This window comes from Ranitomeya imitator, chromosome 7 (genome assembly GCF_032444005.1).
Source record: "Ranitomeya imitator isolate aRanImi1 chromosome 7, aRanImi1.pri, whole genome shotgun sequence".
Classification (NCBI taxonomy): domain Eukaryota; kingdom Metazoa; phylum Chordata; class Amphibia; order Anura; family Dendrobatidae; genus Ranitomeya; species Ranitomeya imitator.
Window position 1 is genome coordinate 33,386,230 of NC_091288.1, and position 20,065 is coordinate 33,406,294.

Below are 20,065 nucleotides of genomic sequence, written 5' to 3' on the forward strand. Positions count from 1 at the left end.
GAAGGGACATATTCGCCCATCGTCATCACCACTGGGAGCAGGGTTCTTCTTTGTAGCCAAGAAGGATGGTTCGCTGAGACCGTGTATTGATTACCGCCTTCTTAATAAGATCACTGTTAAATTTCAGTATCCCTTGCCATTGTTATCTGACTTGTTTGCTCGGATTAAGGGGGCTAGTTGGTTCACTAAGATAGATCTTCGTGGTGCGTATAATCTGGTGAGAATCAGGCAAGGAGATGAATGGAAAACTGCATTCAATACGCCCGAGGGTCATTTTGAGTATCTAGTGATGCCGTTCGGACTTGCCAATGCTCCATCTGTGTTTCAGTCTTTTATGCATGACATCTTCCGTGAGTATCTGGATAAATTCCTGATTGTTTACTTGGATGACATTTTGATCTTCTCAGATGATTGGGAGTCTCATGTGAAGCAGGTCAGAATGGTTTTTCAGGTCCTGCGTGCTAACTCTTTGTTTGTGAAGGGATCAAAGTGTCTCTTCGGTGTGCAGAAAGTTTCATTTTTGGGGTTCATCTTTACCCCTTCTACTATCGAGATGGATCCAGTTAAGGTCCAAGCCATCCAGGATTGGATTCAGCCGACATCTCTGAAAAGTCTGCAAAAGTTCCTGGGCTTTGCTAATTTTTATCGTCGCTTCATCTGTAATTTTTCTAGCATTGCCAAACCATTGACCGATTTGACCAAGAAGGGTGCTGATTTGGTTAATTGGTCTTCTGCTGCTGTGGAAGCTTTTCAGGAGTTGAAGCGTTGTTTTTGTTCTGCCCCTGTGTTGTGTCAGCCAGATGTTTCTCTTCCGTTCCAGGTCGAGGTTGATGCTTCTGAGATTGGAGCAGGGGCGGTTTTGTCACAGAGAGGTTCTGATTGCTCAGTGATGAAACCATGTGCTTTCTTTTCCAGGAAGTTTTCGCCCGCTGAGCGTAATTATGATGTGGGCAATCGAGAGTTGCTGGCCATGAAGTGGGCATTCGAGGAGTGGCGTCATTGGCTTGAAGGAGCTAAGCATCGCGTGGTGGTATTGACTGATCATAAGAACTTGACTTATCTCGAGTCTGCCAAGCGCTTGAATCCTAGACAGGCCCGTTGGTCGTTATTTTTTGCCCGCTTCGACTTTGTGATTTCGTACCTTCCGGGCTCTAAAAATGTGAAGGCGGATGCTCTGTCTAGGAGTTTTGTGCCCGACTCTCCGGGTTTATCTGAGCCAGCGGGTATCCTCAAGGAAGGAGTCATTGTGTCTGCCATCTCCCCTGATTTGCGGCGGGTGCTGCAAAAATTTCAGGCGAATAAACCTGATCGTTGTCCAGCAGAGAAACTGTTCATCCCTGATAGGTGGACTAATAAACTTATCTCTGAACTTCATTGTTCGGTGTTGGCTGGTCATCCTGGAATCTTTGGTACCAGAGAGTTAGTGGCTAGATCCTTCTGGTGGCCATCTCTGTCACGGGATGTACGTACTTTTGTGCAGTCCTGTGGGATTTGTGCTAGGGCTAAGCCCTGCTGTTCTCGTGCCAGTGGGTTGCTTTTGCCCTTGCCGGTCCCAAAGAGGCCTTGGACACATATTTCGATGGATTTCATTTCTGACCTTCCCGTTTCTCAAAAGATGTCAGTCATTTGGGTGGTCTGTGATCGCTTTTCTAAACTGGTCCATCTGGTGCCCTTGGCTAAATTGCCTTCCTCCTCTGATTTGGTACCTTTGTTCTTTCAGCATGTGGTTTGGTTGCATGGCATTCCTGATAATATTGTTTCTGACAGAGGTTCCCAGTTTGTTTCAAGGTTTTGGCGAGCCTTTTGTGGTAGGATGGGCATTGACCTATCCTTTTCCTCGGCTTTCCATCCTCAGACTAATGGCCAGACCGAACGAACCAATCAGACCTTGGAAACATATCTGAGATGTTTTGTTTCTGCAGACCAGGATGATTGGGTGTCCTTTTTGCCGTTGGCTGAGTTCGCCCTTAATAATCGGGCCAGCTCGGCTACCTTGGTTTCTCCATTTTTTTGCAATTCTGGGTTCCATCCTCGTTTCTCTTCAGGACAGGTTGAGTCTTCGGACTGTCCTGGTGTGGATTCTGTGGTGGATAGGTTGCAGCAGATCTGGACTCAGGTAGTGGACAATTTGATCTTGTCCCAGGAGAAAGCTCAACTTTTCGCTAATCGCAGACGCCGTGTGGGTCCCCGACTTCGTGTTGGGGATCTGGTTTGGTTATCTTCTCGTCATATTCCTATGAAGGTTTCCTCTCCTAAATTTAAACCTCGTTTTATTGGTCCGTATAGGATTTCTGAGGTTCTCAATCCTGTGTCTTTTCGTTTGACCCTCCCAGACTCCTTTTCCATACATAATGTATTCCATAGGTCGTTGTTGCGGAGATACGTGGCACCTATGGTTCCATCTGTTGAGCCTCCTGCCCCGGTTTTGGTGGAGGGGGAATTGGAGTATATTGTGGAGAAGATTTTGGATTCTCGTGTTTCTAGACGGAAACTCCAGTATCTGGTTAAATGGAAGGGTTATTCTCAGGAAGATAATTCCTGGGTTTTTGCCTCTGATGTTCATGCTTCCGATCTTGTTCGTGCCTTTCATGCGGCTCATCCTGGTCGGCCTGGGGGCTCTGGTGAGGGTTCGGTGACCCCTCCTCAAGGGGGGGGTACTGTTGTGAATTCTGTGGCTGAATTCACTCCTGTGGTCACAAGTGGTACTGCAGCTTCTGAGCTTCTTCCCTCAGGTGTTCTGGTGAGCTCGTTAACTGCTTCATTACTTAACTCCGCCTGATGCTGCTATCCTTGCTCCTTGTCAATGTTTCAGTGTTGGATCTGAGCTTCTCCTGATTGTTCCTGTGACCTGCTGCTCTGTATAGCTAAGTGCTTTTTGCTTTTTTGTTGCTTTTTTTCTGTCCAGCTTGTCTTTTGTTTTGCTGGAAGCTCTGAGACGCAAAGGGTGTACCGCCGTGCCGTTAGTTCGGCACGGTGGTTTTTTTTTGCCCCCTTTGCGTGGTTTTGCTTTAGGGTTTTTTGTAGACTGCAAAGTTCGCTTTACTGTCCTCGCTCTGTCCTAGAATATCGGGCCCCACTTTGCTGAATCTATTTCATCCCTACGTTTTGTCTTTTCATCTTACTCACAGTCATTATATGTGGGGGGCTGCCTTTTCCTTTGGGGAATTTCTCTGGGGCAAGTCAGGCCTATTTTTCTATCTTCAGGCTAGCTAGTTTCTTAGGCTGTGCCGAGTTGCCTAGGTAGTTGTTAGGCGCAATCCACAGCCGCTTTTAGTTGTGTTTAGGATAGGATCAGGTGTGCAGTCTACAGAGTTTCCACGTCTCAGAGCTCGTTCTTGTATTTTTGGGTATTTGTCAGATCACTGTGTGCGCTCTGATCGCTAAGCACACTGTGTTTCTGGATTGCCTTCATAACACCTGTCATTAGCAAACATAACAGTACAAGGAGCCCAACTAATGATTCTCAATAGAGGGAAAGAAAAAGTTCTGACATCATTTTTTTTTTTTTTTTTTTCTGCTCTGTGTTCACTTTTTTTTTTCCCCTAGACATTTGGGTGATTCTGGACACAGGTGTGGACATGGATATTCAGGGTCTGTGCTCTTCAATGGATAATCTCGTTATAAATGTACAAAAAATTCAAGATACTATTGATCAGAAATCTATGTTAGAACCAAGAATTCCTATTCCTGATTTGTTTTTTGGAGATAGAACTAAGTTTCTAAGTTTCAAAAATAATTGTAAGCTATTTCTGGCCTTGAAACCTCATTCTTCTGGTAATCCTATTCAACAGGTTTTGATTATTATTTCTTTTTTGCGCGGCGACCCTCAAGACTGGGCATTTTCTCTTGCGCCAGGAGACCCTGCATTGAGTAGTGTCGATGCGTTTTTCCTGGCGCTCGGATTGCTGTACGATGAGCCTAATTCAGTGGATCAGGCTGAGAAAAATTTGCTGGCTTTGTGCCAGGGTCAGGATGATATAGAAATATATTGTCAGAAATTTAGGAAATGGTCAGTACTCACTCAGTGGAATGAATCTGCGCTGGCAGCTTTGTTCAGAAAGGGTCTCTCTGAGGCTCTTAAGGATGTCATGGTGGGATTTCCTATGCCTGCTGCATACGTTTTCTGAAGTTTTCATGAACTCTAACAAGCATGTCCACTGGTATTCTGCCAATTTCAGCTTCAATATTGTTCCTTAGGTCTTCCAAGGTGTTGGGACGGTTGATTTACACCTTAGACTTCAGGTAACCCCAAAGGAAAAAATCGCATGGGGCTAAATCTGGTGAGCGTGCTGGCCAGTTCACATCTCCCCTCAAAGAGATAAGCCGTCCAGGAAACATTTGCCTCAAACAATTCATGGTAACCCTCGCTGTGTGTGCAGTGGCACCATCCTGTTGGAACCATGTATCCTCTAGTTCCATTGCCTCAAGAGCCGGCTGAAAATAATCCTGTATCATAGACAAGTACCGTTCGGAGTTCACAGTTATGGCACGACCATTAACTCCAGTAACGCATATTTTGTTTGTTTACACACCCACTGAGGTGAAAATGTGCCTCATCAGAAAAAAACACAATTGCGTCACGGGGTATCGTTGCTAACATGTCTTCACAAGAGGTCCGCCGTGTCAAATAGTCCCATGCTGACAAATGTTGGACCACGCACATTTTATACGGGTGAAAATTCAGTTCATCATGAAGAATCCGGTGGAGAGAACGTCTTGAAATGCCAAGAGTAAATGATTGCTTCCGAGCAGAGCGTTTCGGAGATTGCAGTACTGCTGCTCTAACTCTCTCGATGTTTTGTGGTGTTGTAATCCTTCTCTCAGGTCCCCTTCGTACACATGACACATTCCCTGCTGTTCTGAATGCATTCACCCAATTTACAATTGATTGCCGTCCAGGAACACGTCCGCGTGGAGGAACAGCGAATTGTAAACGAAAAGCACGCTGCACTGCAATGATCGAGTGGGCATTTGAAAAATACGCTTCAACACAAAATGACCTCTCCTCACGTGTCCACTGCATGATGGCAACTGAAAGGCAGAGGAATACAAATCTCCCATCAGCCACTGTAAGCCACACCCACTCTCCCCTCTCTTCGACCGACAGTGCCGCCACAGCATGCAGTGCAAAAAAGCAAATTACCGCACTCCACCCTGTACTTTCAACAGGCATGCGGTCAATATGTTCATAAGAAAATATAACATAAACCAACATCCAAAAATAATGGATGTCAGTTCCTTGACAACTGTAAGACCTTCCAGACATTGATTAAGGAAGTGTTTAACAGTCCAAGGACAAGTTTAATCAAATAGCTGCCATAGTTCAAAAATAAGACATATGATATCCATGTACAAACGTAGATAAAAACACGTATGCAGAAAACGCTGACACAGAACAGAACAATGGCATGCTCAAAGACCAATGCCGTCAAAACTTTTCTGAGCATAGTCCATTCAAAGGCACTAATGAGAGACCAATGCAAAAAAAAAAAAAAGGTTCCTTCTTTTTTATTTTGTTATTATTTGTTTTTAATTATTCATGATGTATGGTACTGTGATATTAAACACCAACACAACACCCGAGTAAGACATGACTGCAGTTCAATGTAGCCCTAAAAGAACTCGGCGGATCTCACATAGAAAGTTCAATGTGAATTAATAGATCGAATGGATAAATAGATGTTTAAAAACACACCCAATGTCCTCAAATAATTGGCCAGAATTCTGCCTATGTTCCTTAGCCAATGTGAAATCACCATATTCAGAGATAGCTCGAAAGATACCAAGAGACTTTTATATATAGGAGGGAGAAAAAATATGTACATACAGAATGTTCGTATATAAAATGGCAGACCAAAGTGTACATCCACAATGAGGATCAACCATAGAACCCAGAGACAAGGAGCTCCTCATTAAGTCCAGTAGGTGACATGCTTTTCAGATCGAAGATCCAGCTGGATTCCCGGCGTAACAGTTCCTTGGTCTGGTCACCACCACGAATACTATTCAACACCTGATCCACGATCATGATCCATACGTTGTAATGTCTGCTTTCATGGTTTTCCAAGAAATGAGATGCGACTGATGAGATGGGTTTACACTTCTCCTTGCCCCCTTTAGCCTTGCCAATATTTGATACAGGCTGCTGAATCCTTCGTCTGACTTCCTGGCTCGTCTGTCCAACATATATCTTCGGGCACGAACAAATAGGTAAGTAAATCACATTCCTTGATCGGCAATTGGAGTATATCTTCGTTTCGATCCTCTCTGGAAAAACCGAAAGCGTCAAGACATCGGTGGCAATCATATAGGAACACACATTACAGTTGCCGCAAGGAAAAGATCCCTTTAAGCGTCTCCCTGTCCCCAATCTCGTAGTTGGCCTCTTAAAATGACTTGTAGTAAGGCGATCCTTAAGATTCCTGGCTCTTCTGGCAATAATCCTGGGTGTATCAGATAAGTGGGGTCTGAGTTTCGGCTGATTTAACAAAATACCCCAATGTTTCCTCAAACTACTGTAGATGTCCTGCCACTGGATATTATATACAGTTATTAAATTAGTAGATGACATCTCATCATTAACCCTGGGTTGTAGAAGGCCCTGTCTATCACTACGCCGAGAGTACTCAAAAGCTCATGATATGATTTTATGTGGGTACCCTCGCTCAGACAGACGAATCGTTAAGTCACGTGCTCCTTCACGGAAATCAACATCAGAACTACAATTTCGCCTTACCCTTAGAAATTGTCCTTTGGGAAGGTTTTTCCGCAGATGCTGAGGGTGAAAGCTTGAAAAGTGGAGCAGATTGTTTGTCGCAGTTGCCTTGCGATAATTTTTGGTTTGAATCTGGCAGCCAACTTTCACTACTTTGAGATCCAAAAATTCCACCGATGTTGTGGAGAGAGAAGCTGTCAAAGAGATGTTAAGCGTATTACCATTGAGCATGGTGATAAACTCCTTACATTCAATTTCAGACCTTGTCCATAGGACCAGAAGGTCGTCAATATAGCGAAACCAACTAAATATGTTGGTCCTGAAGGCACGCAACGGGCGCACCTGTGTCTCCTCCCACCAACCCATAAAGAGATTGGCATAGGAAGGAGCACAGCGGGCGCCCATTGCAGTGCCGGAAATTTGTTTGTAAAACACCCTGTCAAAAACAAAGTAACTGTTGGACAAGACAAAGGATAACAAGTCCACAATAAAACACTGATGTCTGCGGTCACCTGTAATTTGCTGATTCAGGAAGAACGAGCACAATGTATGGCTCATGCAGGTATATAATGAGGCAATGTCCATCATTACAAGTAGGGTGTTTTCTGGAATAGTCAAATCTTGTAACTGGCGGATGCTCCAGCTCAGTTTTTATTAAAGTGAACCTGTCACCAGGATTGGCCGATACGAGTTATGACCACCACCATTCAGGGCTTATCTGCAGCATTCCATAATGTTGTCGATAAGCCCCCCGATCCGACCTGCAAGAGAAGAAAAATAGGTTTTATTATACTCACCTGCAGAGTGGTCCAGTCCGATGGGTGTTGCAGGTCCTGGTCCGGCGCCTCCCATCTTCTTGCGATGCCGCCCTCCTGCTTGCTTCATCGCTCCCCATGATCGTGCTCCTGTACAGGCGTACTTATCTGCCCTGTTCAGGGTAGAGCAAAGCACTGCAGTGTGCAGGCACCGGGAAAGGTCAGAGAGGCCCAGCACATGCGCACTGCAGTACTTTGCTCTGCCCTCTACAGGGTAGATAAGTATGTCTGCGCAGGAGCGCGATGCCGGGGAGCCATGAAGCAAGCAGGAGGGCGCATCGCAAGAAGATGGGACGCGCCGGACCAGGACCTGTGACACCCATCGGACCAGACCACTCTGCAGGTGAGTATAACAAAACTTATTCTTCTCTTGCAGGTCGGATCGGGATTATCTACAGCATTATAGAATGCTGTAGATAAGCCCTGAAAGGCGGTGTCCGTAACTCCTATCTGCAAAATTCGGTGACAGGTTCCCTTTAAAGTGATTGGAAGCTGAGATGTAGCACCCGAGAAGGGCAGTTTCACAGTGCACAGAGCTGTGGCATCCCGGCTCTATACACTGTGTACATCCAACCACTACGACAACTGCAAATAGCTCATCGGTGGCAGTCCTGAGGGTTGGACCTCCACCAATCTGCTATCGATGACCTATCCAAAGGGCAGGTGCAGATAAGCAAATTTTTGGTGTGAGTGTAATATGGCAAAATATTATCAGATCACACTCAGATCAATATTAATCTCTGGGGCCATGTAGAGACTGTCCGAGAAAAAAAATCACAGCATGCCGGAGTTTGATCAGATAGTCGGATCACATTCAGCTGTGCAAGTCTATGGGTGCGTGTGAAACATAGGACTGCACTCGGATGACATCTGAGGGCAGTCCAATTTCCACAGACTGACAAAATGGAGAAGATGGAGACATTTGTTTCCTTATCCTCTCTTCATATGAGAGAATTGGATCAGACTATGATCACACTCTGATCTAACTCCAATCAAAGTGTGATATGCATAATAGACCCGATTTTCTCAGATTAAATAATATACTGTCGCCTGCACCTGCCCTTAATATAAGTCATCACTATAAGGCTATGTGCTCACATTGCAGAATGTCTGCAGAATTTTCCTGAGCAAAACCGGACTCCCTGCGCAGGAAATCCACTCGTGTGTTTTTCTCGCGTTTTTTTCATGTTTTTTTCCGGAGCTTCCCAATGCAATAATATAGAGGCAAAATCGCAAAAAATCCGCAAAATTAATGAACATGCTGCGTTTTTTTCCACAATGCATTTTTTCGCGGAAAAAATGTAACATGGGCACAAAACTTGCGGAATGCATTAAAACGATGGTATGCTTAATGTAAGCGTTTTTAAGCGTTTTTGAAGCGGAAAACCGCCGAACAAACAAAAAATTGCTAAAAATCCCAAACGTGGGCAAATAGCCTTAAAGTCCGGGACAATTTCTATTGTTTAAAGGCTAGTAGCACTACAAAAAAGCCCTGGCGACCCTGTTACACCCTAGACTTTTTAATTGAAAGTTGTAACACATCATGTTTTCAGGGAGCAGGGCCGCCATCAGGGCATTACTGCCCTTACTGCTGTATGGGGCCTGGTGAGCAGCAGTACAGAGGGGGGCCCGCAAGTTCGGGGCCCGGCTATTGTGCTTCTGCTGACCGGGTCCCCTCGTGCACTAAAGTGCTGTGTGCTGCGGCATACACGTCGGTGGTGGGACCCGGGAGTTTTCTCGGAGTTGTGCACGGCCGTCTAACCTTGATGGCTGCGCAGCTCCCTCCGTCTTCTCTGCACTTCCGGTCAGGTGGCGGCGTGTACGCACCGACAGGTACCAGACGCTACAAGCAGAGATGCGCCTGCAGGGGAATGACTGTGAGGTAAGTATAAAAAACATTTCTGTTTTCTTTATAAAATGGATTAAATGGGTGAGGGGAGGAGGACTGCAAATGATGAAGTGGGGGGAGGGGGGAAACTTCACATGATGAAAGGGGGAAGGGGGACTGCACATGATGAAGTGGGGGTGGGGACTGCAAACAATGAAGTGGGGGGTGAGGAAGACTGCACATGATGAAGTGGTGGGGTGAGGGGGACTGCACATGATGAAGTGGGGGATGAGGGGTACTGTACATGATGAAGTGGGGGGTGAGGGGTACTGCACATGATGAAGTGGGGGTGAGGGCGGCTACACATGATGAAGTGGTGAGGTGAGGGGGCTGCACATGATGAAGTGGTGAGGTAAGGTGAACTGCACATGATGAAGAGGGGGACTGCACATGATGAAGTGGGGGGTGAGGGCAACTGCATATGATGAAGTGGGGGGCGAGGGGGACTGCACATGATGAAGTGTGGGGCTGAAGGGGATTGTACATGATGAAGTGGGGGGACTGCAAATGATGTAGTGGGGGAGGGGGAAATGCACATGATGAAGTGGGGGTGAGGGGGACTGCACATGATGAAAGGGGTGAGGGGGACTGCACATAATGAAGTGGGGGGTGGGACTGCACATGATGAAGTGGGGGGGGTGGGGGCGACTACACATGATGAAGTGGGAGGGTGAGAAGTACTGCACATGATGAAGTGTGGGGCTGAGAGGGACTGCACATGATGAAGTGTTGTGGTGAGGGGGACTGCACATAATGAAGTCGTGAGGGAGGGGGACTGAAAATGATGGAGAGTGGGATAGTGGGCTGCAAATGGTGAAGTATGGGGAACTGCAGATGAAGTGAGGGGGATGGGGGACTGCAAATGATGAAGTGAGAGGGGTGAGGGGACTGGAAATGATGAAATGGGGGAGCGGACTGGGGACGGCAAATGATGAAGGGGGATGAGGGGGACTGCAAATAATTGAGTGTGAGTGATGGGGACAGCAATTGAATTGAAGGTGGGGGGTGGGGAAAACAAATGATGAATTGAAGGTTGGGGGTGGGGAGAGCAAATGAAGACCTAGGGGAGAGCAAATAGTGTTGAATTCTGAGGGTGGGGGAGTAAATGATGTATTGAATGTGGGGGAGAGCAGTTGAAAATGAATAGAGGGTGGGAGAGAAAGACATGACATTATTAATAATAATAATAATAATAATAATCTTTATTTATATAGCGCCAACATATTCCGCAGCGCTTTACAGTTTAACAGTTTCAAACACAAAAGTCATAAGTAACAACGTTAACAATACAATAATTAAAGCAAAATAAGACGACCCTGCTCGTGAGAGCTTACAATCTACAATGAGGTGGGGGAGACATTGAATTGGGGCGGAAGGGGCATATAATGAATAAGGGTTAGGGTTAGAGTGGGAGGTACATGCAATGACTGGTAATGAATTGGGAGAAAGTATAGGTGATAATTAATTTATATTAGGTGGGGAAAGTGGCTATTTATAGTTAATGGGGGCACAGTGGTGGATTATAATTTATTTTTGGAATGGTGGATTGCATAATAACCAATTATATATTAATGGAGGGCGCATGTCTGTATGTGGGCTTTCCTGATGAAGAAGTCTTTTGTACTTTGAAACGTGTAGAATAAACCACTATCCATTTGACAATCTGGGATATACGTCTCATAATTGATCAGCAAGCGTGGAAATCATCCACAAACCTCTCCTTTCTTTCCTGTATATCGTTTGGTCATTTACTGACCCCTGGATCTGCAGCAGCTGATGTGCTTTATTACATGCTTGATAGATACTCATAAAAGGTGAGTGTAATTTTGATTTTATTGCCCGCCATACTCCTCGGATAAGACCCTATGTTGCGCTGATCTCTCCTACAGCTCTGCGACGAGCTCAAGGCCCTGATAGCTATCCCTCTGTTCTACTGCTCTGAATAAGGAGAGGACTCTGCATGATCTATTTTAGGGGCTGGCACCTTCCTAGGACTGCACATTGCCTGGTAAATGTTGCATAAGTGATTTCTGTGTGTTCAAAGTGCCCTGAAAGCGTGTGCAAAGGAGGAGTTCCTGCTGACGTCAGGGGGAGCGTGGCTTTCACTCAGTTTCCTCTTCCCATTGAAGCCTTGTAGTTGTGTTACTTAATCTCCTCAGAACAGAGGCAGGTCTGGTCAGGCTACAAGCTGCTCCTATGTGTCTGCTGCGTCCCAGGCAGAAAATTGCTTCAGGATTAGTGCCAAGTCTACGTTGGTGAGTAGTGGGGGTCCTAATAATGAACCTTAGGGCTATCGGGGGGAATTCTAGCTTTACCATAAGTTACGTTTCAATCTTTGAAGCAATTTACTTTCACCCCTCTGTTTCTCTGGTCCTTACTTTTGTTTCACTATTGGTGAGTTTCCTGATACTGAAACTTACAAATCTGCTGTTGCCTTCAGACGAGATGTCACCCACAATGGCTCCAACTCACACTTCTGCCTTTTTTGGGGTTTTACGGACTCGGACAGAACGTGCTGGTAGATAGGTGGCAACACATTGACATATCGGGGCACAATGTAATTAGACAGCAGATTCCTCAGGTGCCAAGACACCGTGAGGGCAACGATTCACTGTATGGGACCCGTCACTAGGCCAAATCCTCACTAATTACCCATAGAGAGGAAAAAAAAAATTAAATGTGGAGTTAGGCCGATTTCATACATCCGCGATGTACGGACTGGCCAGGGGGTCTCCCGTCCCGAACTTGGTAGCTCCATCTATGCCCATGAGGCTGATGAGTTCAAGTCCAGGGACCCGCAGCCGGCCATGACATACTCGGACCATGAAATATGGATGTGTGAAGCCGGCCTAAAGCTCCATCTTAGGGTCCTGGCCGGTTGCGGGTCCCTTGACTTGAACTCATGAGCCTCATGGGCATAGATGGAGTTGCCGAGTTCCCCCTCTGGCCAGTCCGTACTCTAGACCGATATCCCCACATATGAGAAAAACGGTCCAATTACGGTATTCTGATTAGAATTTGGTCAAAGCGGCAACAGTTGTTCTCGTACGTGGAGAGAAACAAAAAAGTCTCTCCACCTCCTCCTTTCTGACAGTCCATGAAAATCAGACTGCAGTCGGATGTCATCCGAGCATGGTCCGATTTTTTTCACGGACCCATAAACTTACATGGCTGATTTTGATCCGAACCCTCGGATCAAAATAGGACATGTCTTCGATTTTTATCCCGCTGTCCACTCAGTCAAAGGAAAAAAAAATGGACATGTGCACAGCCCCATGGAATACTATAGGTGCGAGCGCTATCTATGAAAATCACGGATAGCACTCGTACGAGAAAATCGGTCGTGTGCATGAGCCCCAAGAGTTATTCCTTTAACGAATGACATAATGGTGCTGTAATGGCAACCGTTTAACATATACGTCATACAAATCTCCGGGCAAATCTCCTATGCCTGCGACGGACGACATGGTGGCATTCATTGCACATAGGCTCCTATGTTAGAAAAACATTTATCATGTAGTTTATTCTAGTTTAGTTTATCGGATGGAGGTCAGGAGGGCACTATTAGGCCTACATCTGGTAAATCAGGGCCTATGGATTTGTTTAACATAGTCAACACAGTGTGAAAAGAGCCTAAGCGTTCTCACTTTATACCCCCCACATTATAACCTGGATTACATGACAGCCATTGTCAGACTGGCCAGCCACGGCACCAGAATGTTCGGTGGTGGGCCACACAATAATGGGCTATCAAGGTCTGGCAAGAGACAACTGGCTTAAGGTACCGTCACATTTAGCAACGCTGCAGCGATATAGACAATGATGCCGATCGCTGCAGCGTCGCTGTTTAGGTCGTTGTGTGGTCGCTGGAGAGCTGTCACCGCTGTGCTTTACGGCCGGCCGGCGCTGACACAGTGCAGGGAAGCTGACGCCGGGGGATAGACATCGGAATGTGAGTATGTACTGTTTGTTTTTTTTTACTTGTACAATGGTAACCAGGGTAAACATCGGGTTACTAAGCGCGGCCCTTCTCTTAGTAACCCGATATTTACCCTGGTTACCAGTGAACACATCGCTGGATCGGCGTCACACACGCCGATCCAGCGATGACAGCGGGTGATCAGTGACTAAAAAAAAGGTCCTGATCATTCCCAGCGACCAACAATCTCCCAGCAGGGGCCTGATCGTTGGTCGCTGTCACGTATAACGATTTCGTTAACGATATCGTTGCTACGTCACAAAAAGCAACGATATCGTTAACGAAATCGTTATGTGTGAAGGTACCTTTAGGAGTCAATCATTTAGCAGTAGGGTCTATTTCTTATGAGACGGTTCACAAATAACCTGTCAGATTTTTTTTCGATGATGCCTCCAATATTTACAATTTATCTTCCAATGTGTCAAAAATTCCGGGATATTTTTTGAGAAAGATTAAACTGTTGGGGTCGGTGCATGGATGGAAATCTGATGTATTGCAATTGCATCATTGTAGATGAGATTTGATGCTATTAAGAAAAGCCGCCATGTAAATTAATGGTTACTGTAGATATCAATCTTTGCAATACCATGGAAGAAATGTGCAGAAAATTTGCACCATTAGGCTTCTTTCACACTAGCGTCGGGCTCGGCCCGTCGCAGTGCGTCGGGCCGAGGTTACCGACGCTAGCGTTGTAAGCGCCGCACAACGGGTGCAGCGGATGCAGATTTTCCTCGCATCCGCTGCCCCATTGTGAGGTGCGGGGAGGTGGGGGAGGAGTTCCGGCCGCGCATGCGCGGTCGGAAAAAGCGGTCCGTCGGCAGCAAAAAACGTTACATGTAGCGTTTTTTGCTCCCGACGGTCCGCCAAAGCATGACGCATCCGTCGCACGACGGATGCGACGTGTGGCAATCCGTCGCAATGCGTCGTCAATACAAGTCTATGGGGAAAAAGCGCATCCTGCAAGCATTTTTTCTGCAAAACGATGCATTGTGACGGATTGCAGTTAACGCTAGTGTGAAAGTAGCCTTACTGCAACAAAATCCACGAGTTTCACAGACTTGTTCATTTGTGAATGTCTGAAATTTGGTTTGGTGTCGACAGATACATTTTATTGATAACTTGGGTCAAGTCAGACCAAGGTCGCATTCACACATCCATTTGTTACGGTTCAAGTATAGACCTTAACAGTAGCATAACTTGAAGATTGTGGGCCCCAATGCAAAACTTATGATGAAGCCCCCAACTATCACTGTTCTTTAGTTTTGCTCTACTCATAGGGGCTGAAAGAGCTTTTTAGGGCTTCCTAGGCCCGGGGTGCGAGTGCAACACCTGCACCTTTTATAGTTACGCTCCTCTAGACCTTAATTCATGGGCCATCCACAGGTCTCCTGATCCAAGCTTGACAGCCACTTAGGCATATATGAGACTATCAAATTTGGGTTACCGCTCATTCAGACGTCAGTGATTTTTCTTGTGCTCCAAAAAACTGAGTTTCATCAGCGTTTTTGATGATCAAATGACGGTCATAAGGGTTTATTCAGAGTTTAGTCAGGGTTAGGGTTTCTTTTTCATCAGAGTTTAATCAATTTTTGATGAGTTTTTTTAACCCCTTTCTGACATATGACGTACTATCCCGTCGAGGTGGGGTGGGCCCGTATGACCACCGACGGGATAGTATGTCATACGCGATCGGCCGCGCTCACGGGGGGATCGCAGCCGGGTGTCAGCTGCTTATTGCAGCTGACATCCAGCACTATGTGCCAGGAGCGGTCACGGACCGCTCCCAGCACATTAACCCCTGGCATACCGCGATCAAACATGATCGCAGTGTGCCGGCGGTATAGCGAAGCATCACGCAGGGAGGGGGCTCCCTGCGGGCTTCCCTGAGACGATCGGTACAAGGCGATGTGCTCACCTTGTACCGAGCGTCTCCTCCCTGCAGGCCCCGGATCCAAAATAGCTGCGGGGCTACTTCCGGGTCCTGCAGGGAGTACTTCCGGGTCCAGAGCAGGCGCCTGTAAGCCTGCAGCAGGGCACGCCAGATCGCTGATCTGACACAGTGCTCTGCAAAGTGTCAGATCAGCGATCTGTCACTATACAGTGATGTCCCCCCTGGGACAAAGTAAGAAAGTTAAAAAAAAAAAAAATTTTAGATGTGTAAAAAAAATTTAAAAAAAAAATTCCTAAATAAAGAAGAAAAAAAATACGTTGTTCCCATAAATACATTTCTTCATCTAAATAAAAAAAAAAAACAATAAAAGTACACATATTTAGTATTGCCGCGTCCGTAACGACCCGACCTATAAAACTGTCCCACTAGTTAACCCCTTCACTGAACACCGTAAAAAAAAACAACAAAAAAACAACACTTTATTATCATACCACTGAACAAAAAGTGCAATAACACGCGATCAAAAAGATGGATATAAATAACCATGGTACTGCTGAAAATGTCATCTTGTCCCACAAAAAACGAGCCACCATACAGCATCATCAGTGAAAAAATAAAAAAAGTTACAGTCCTCAGAATAAAGCGATGCAAAAATAATTATTTTTTCTATAAAATAGTTCTTATCGTATAAAAAGCGCCAAAACATAAAAAAATGATGTAAATGAGGTATCGCTTTAATCGTACTGACCCGAAGAATAAAACTGCTTTATCCATTTTACCAAACGCGGAAGAGTATAAACGCCCCCCCCCCCAAAAGAAATTCATGAATAGCTGGTTTTTGGTCATTCTGCCTCACAAAAATCGGAATAAAAAGCGATCAAAACATGTCACGAAAATGGTACCATTAAAAACGTCAACTCGTCCCGCAAAAAACAAGACCTCACATGACTCTGTGGATCAAAATATGGAAAAATTATAGCTCTCAAAATGTGGTAACGCAAAAAATATTTTTTGCAATAAAAAGCGTCTTTTAGTGTGTGACGGCTGCCAATCATAAAAATCTGCGCGAAAACCCGCTATAAAAGTAAATCAAAATCCCCTTCATCACCCCCTTAGTTAGGGAAACATAAAAAAATTTAAAAAGTGTATATATTTCCATTTTCCTATTAGGGTTAGGGCTAGGGTTAGGGTTAGGGCTAGGGTTGAGCTTAGGGTTACAGTTAGGGATGGGGCTAAAGTTAGGGTTGGGGCTAAAGTTAGGGTTGGGGCTAAAGTTAGGGTTGGGGCTAAAGTTAGGGTTGGGGCTAAAGTTAGGGTTGGGGCTAAAGTTAAGGTTGGGGTCGGGGCTAAAGTTAGGGTTAGGGTTGGGGCTAAAGTTAGGGTTGGGGCTAAAGTTAGGGTTAGGGTTTCGATTACATTTATGGTTGGGATTAGGGTTAGGGGTGTGTCAGGGTTAGGGGTGTGGTTAAGGCTATGGTTGGGATTAGGGTTAGGGGTGTGTTTGGGATAGGGTTTCAGTTAGAATTGGGGGTTTCCACTGTTTAGGCACATCAGGCCTCTCCAAACGCGACATGGCGTCCGATCTCAATTCCAGCCAATTCTGCGTTGAAAAAGTAAAACAGTGGTCCTTCCCTTCCGAGCTCTCCGGTGCGCCCAAACAGGGGTTTACCCCAACATATGTGGTATCGGCATACTCACGACAAATTGGACAACTATTGGGGTCCAATTTCTCTTGTTACCCTTGGGAAAATAAAAATTTGGGGGGCTAAAAAAACATTTTTGTGGGAAAAAAATTTATTTTTATTTTCACGACTCTGCGTTATAAACTGTTGTGAAACACTTGGGGGTTCAAAGCTGTTAAAACACATCTAGATAAGTTCCTTGGGGGGTCTACTTTCCAAAATGGTGTCATTTGGTGGGGGGTTTCTACTGTTTAGGTGCATCAGGGGCTCTGAAAATGCAACGTGACGCCTGCAAACTAAGTCTGCATTCCAAATGGCGCTCCTTCCCTTCCGAGCTCTGCCATGCACCCAAACGGTGGTTACCCCCCACATATGGGGTATCAGCGTACTCAGGACAAATTGGACAACAACTTTTGCGGTCCAATTTCTCGTTACTCTTGGAAAAAAAAATTGGGGGGGCTAAAAATCATTTTTGTGGGAAAAAATTATTATTTTAACGACTGCGTTATAATCTGTAGTGAAACACTTGGGGGTTCAAAGCTGTCAAAACACATCTAGATAAGTTCCTTGGGGGGGTCTAGTTTCCAAAATGGTGTCACTTGTGGAGAGTTTTTACTGTTAAGGTGCATCAGGGGCTCTGCAAATGCAACATGACGCCTGCAGACCAATCCATCTAAGTCTGCATTCCAAATGGCGCTTCTTCCCTTCTGAGCTCTCCCATGCGCCCAAACGGTGGTTACCCCCCACATATGGGGTATCAGCGTACTCAGGACAAATTGGACAACAACTTTTGGGGTCCAATGTCTCCTGTTACCCTTGGAAAAATACAAAACTGGGGGCTAAAAAATAATTTTTGTGGATAAAAAATTATTTTTTATTTTCACGGCTCTGCGTTATAAACTGTAGTGAAACACTTGGGGGTTCAAAGTTCTCACAACACATCTAGATAAGTTCCTTGGGGGGTCTAGTTTCCAAAATGGTGTCACTTCTGGGGGGTTTCTACTGTTTAGGTGCATCAGGGGCTTTGCAAATGCATCGTGATGCCTGCAGACCAATCCATCTAAGTCTGCATTCCAAATGATGCTCCTTCCCTTCCGAGCTCTGCCATGCGCACAAACGGTGGTTCCCCCCACATATGGGGTATCAGCATATTCAGGACAAATTGGATAACAACTTTTGGGGTCAAATTTCTCCTGTTACCCTTGGGAAAATACAAAACTGGGGGCTAAAAAATAATTTTTGGGAAAAAAAAAATTATTTTCACGGCTCTGCATTATAAACTGTAGTGAAACACTTGGGGGTTCAAAGCTCTCAAAACACAGCTAGATAAGTTCGTTAGGGGGTCTACTTTCAAAAATGGTGTCACTTGTGGGGGGTTTCAATGTTTAGGCACATCAGGGGCTCTCCAAACGCAACATGGCGTCCCATCTCAATTCCAGTCAATTTTTGCATTGAAAAGTCAAACGGCGCTCCTTCCCTTCCGAGCTGGGCCGTGCACCCAAACAGTGGTTTACCCCCACATGTGGGGTATCGGCATACTCAGTACAAATGGCACAAAAACTTTTGTGTCCAATTTCTTCTCTTACCCTTGGGAAAATAAAAAATTGGGGCGAAAAGATCATATTTGTGAAAAAATATGATTTTTTATTTTTACGGCTCTGCATTATAAACTTCTGTGAAGCACTTGGTGGGTTAAAGTGCTCACCACACATCTCGATCCAATTTCTTCTCTTACCCTTGGGAAAATAAAACAAATTGGAGCTGAATAAATTTTTTGTGAAAACAAGTTAAATGTTCATTTTTATTTAAACATTCCAAAAATTCCTGGAAAACACCTGAAGGGTTGATAAACCTCTTGAATGTGGTTTTGAGCACCTTGAGGGGTGCAGTTTTTAGAATGGTGTCACACTTGGTTATTTTCTATCATATAGACCCCTCAAAATGACTTTAAATGTGATGTGGTCCCTAAAAAATTATAACTCCCTAACAAAACAAAAAAAAAATTGGTTCCAAAATTGTGCTGATGTAAAGTAGACATGTGGGAAATGTTACTTATTCATTATTTTACATGACATATCTCTGTGATTTAAGGGCATAAAAATTCAAAGTTGGAAAATTGCAAAATGTTCACAATTTTCGCCAAATTTCCGTTTTTTTCACAAATAAACGCAAGTTATATTGAAGAAATGTTACCACTATTATGAAGTACAATATGTCACGAGAAAACAATGTCAGAATCGCCAAGATCCGTTGAAGCGTTCCAGAGTTATAATCTCATAAAGGGACAGTGGTCAGAATTGTAAAAATTGGCCCGGTCATTAACGTGCAAACCACCCTTGGGGGTAAAGGGGTTAACTTCTTTTATCAAACAGTCAGTGATAAACAGATAGCACATGGATGGCCTATGAGCGCAGTCTGATTTTTATCGCGGACCCAAACACTTGAATTGCCAATTTTGATCCAGCACTCAGATCGTTTTCTGATGTGTCTCCATGCTTCAAAGAAAAAAAATTGGACTTGTAAACTACCCCATAGACTTTCATAGGTACAAGATCTATCCATAAAAATCACGGATGACACTTGTATGAGTAAGGCTACGTTCACATTAGCGTTGCGCCACCGTGCGTCGGCGACGCAACGCGCGACGCACGCTAAAACGCGCAAAAACGCGCGCAAAAACGCGCGCGTTTTGCGACGCGTGCGTCGTTTTCCGACGAAAATCGGACGCACAGAAAATGCTACATGTAGCGTTTTCTTGCGTCCGACGCTAGCGTCGGAAACGACGCACGTGGCGAAAAACGCCACCAAAACGACGCACGCGTCCCCTATGTTAAACATAGGGGCGCGTCGCCGCAGCGTCGCCGCTGCGTCGCCGGCGCAACAGCGACGCACATTGGCGGAACGCCAATGTGAACGTAGCCTAAATCAGACGTGTAAATGCCCCCTTAGGAGACCTTCAGCCAATTCGTAAACTATGGTTTGTACATGACACATAGGTGTGTGAATGTGGCCTGATGATACGTTCACACAGTTGTTTTATGAGGACTTTGGAGCAGGTTCTGCTTCAAAATCTGCATCAAAATAAGCTTAAAGGG

General features: G+C 45.2%; 1 protein-coding gene across 3 annotated transcripts in view; it reads left to right on the plus strand.

The window, feature by feature from the left end:
- The window catches only part of TANK (TRAF family member associated NFKB activator), a 105,818-nt gene that overhangs the window by 30,291 nt on the left and 55,462 nt on the right, over positions 1 to 20,065 (plus strand). For 2 of the 3 annotated variants that reach the window (XM_069733034.1, XM_069733037.1), the window contains exon 1: positions 11,541 to 11,673. The exons of the other annotated variant lie outside the window; for it this stretch is intronic. The gene's annotated coding sequence lies outside the window, so the exon portion shown is untranslated. Of the gene's footprint in view, positions 1 to 11,540; positions 11,674 to 20,065 lie in introns of those variants that run through there. 3 annotated transcript variants of the gene reach the window in all.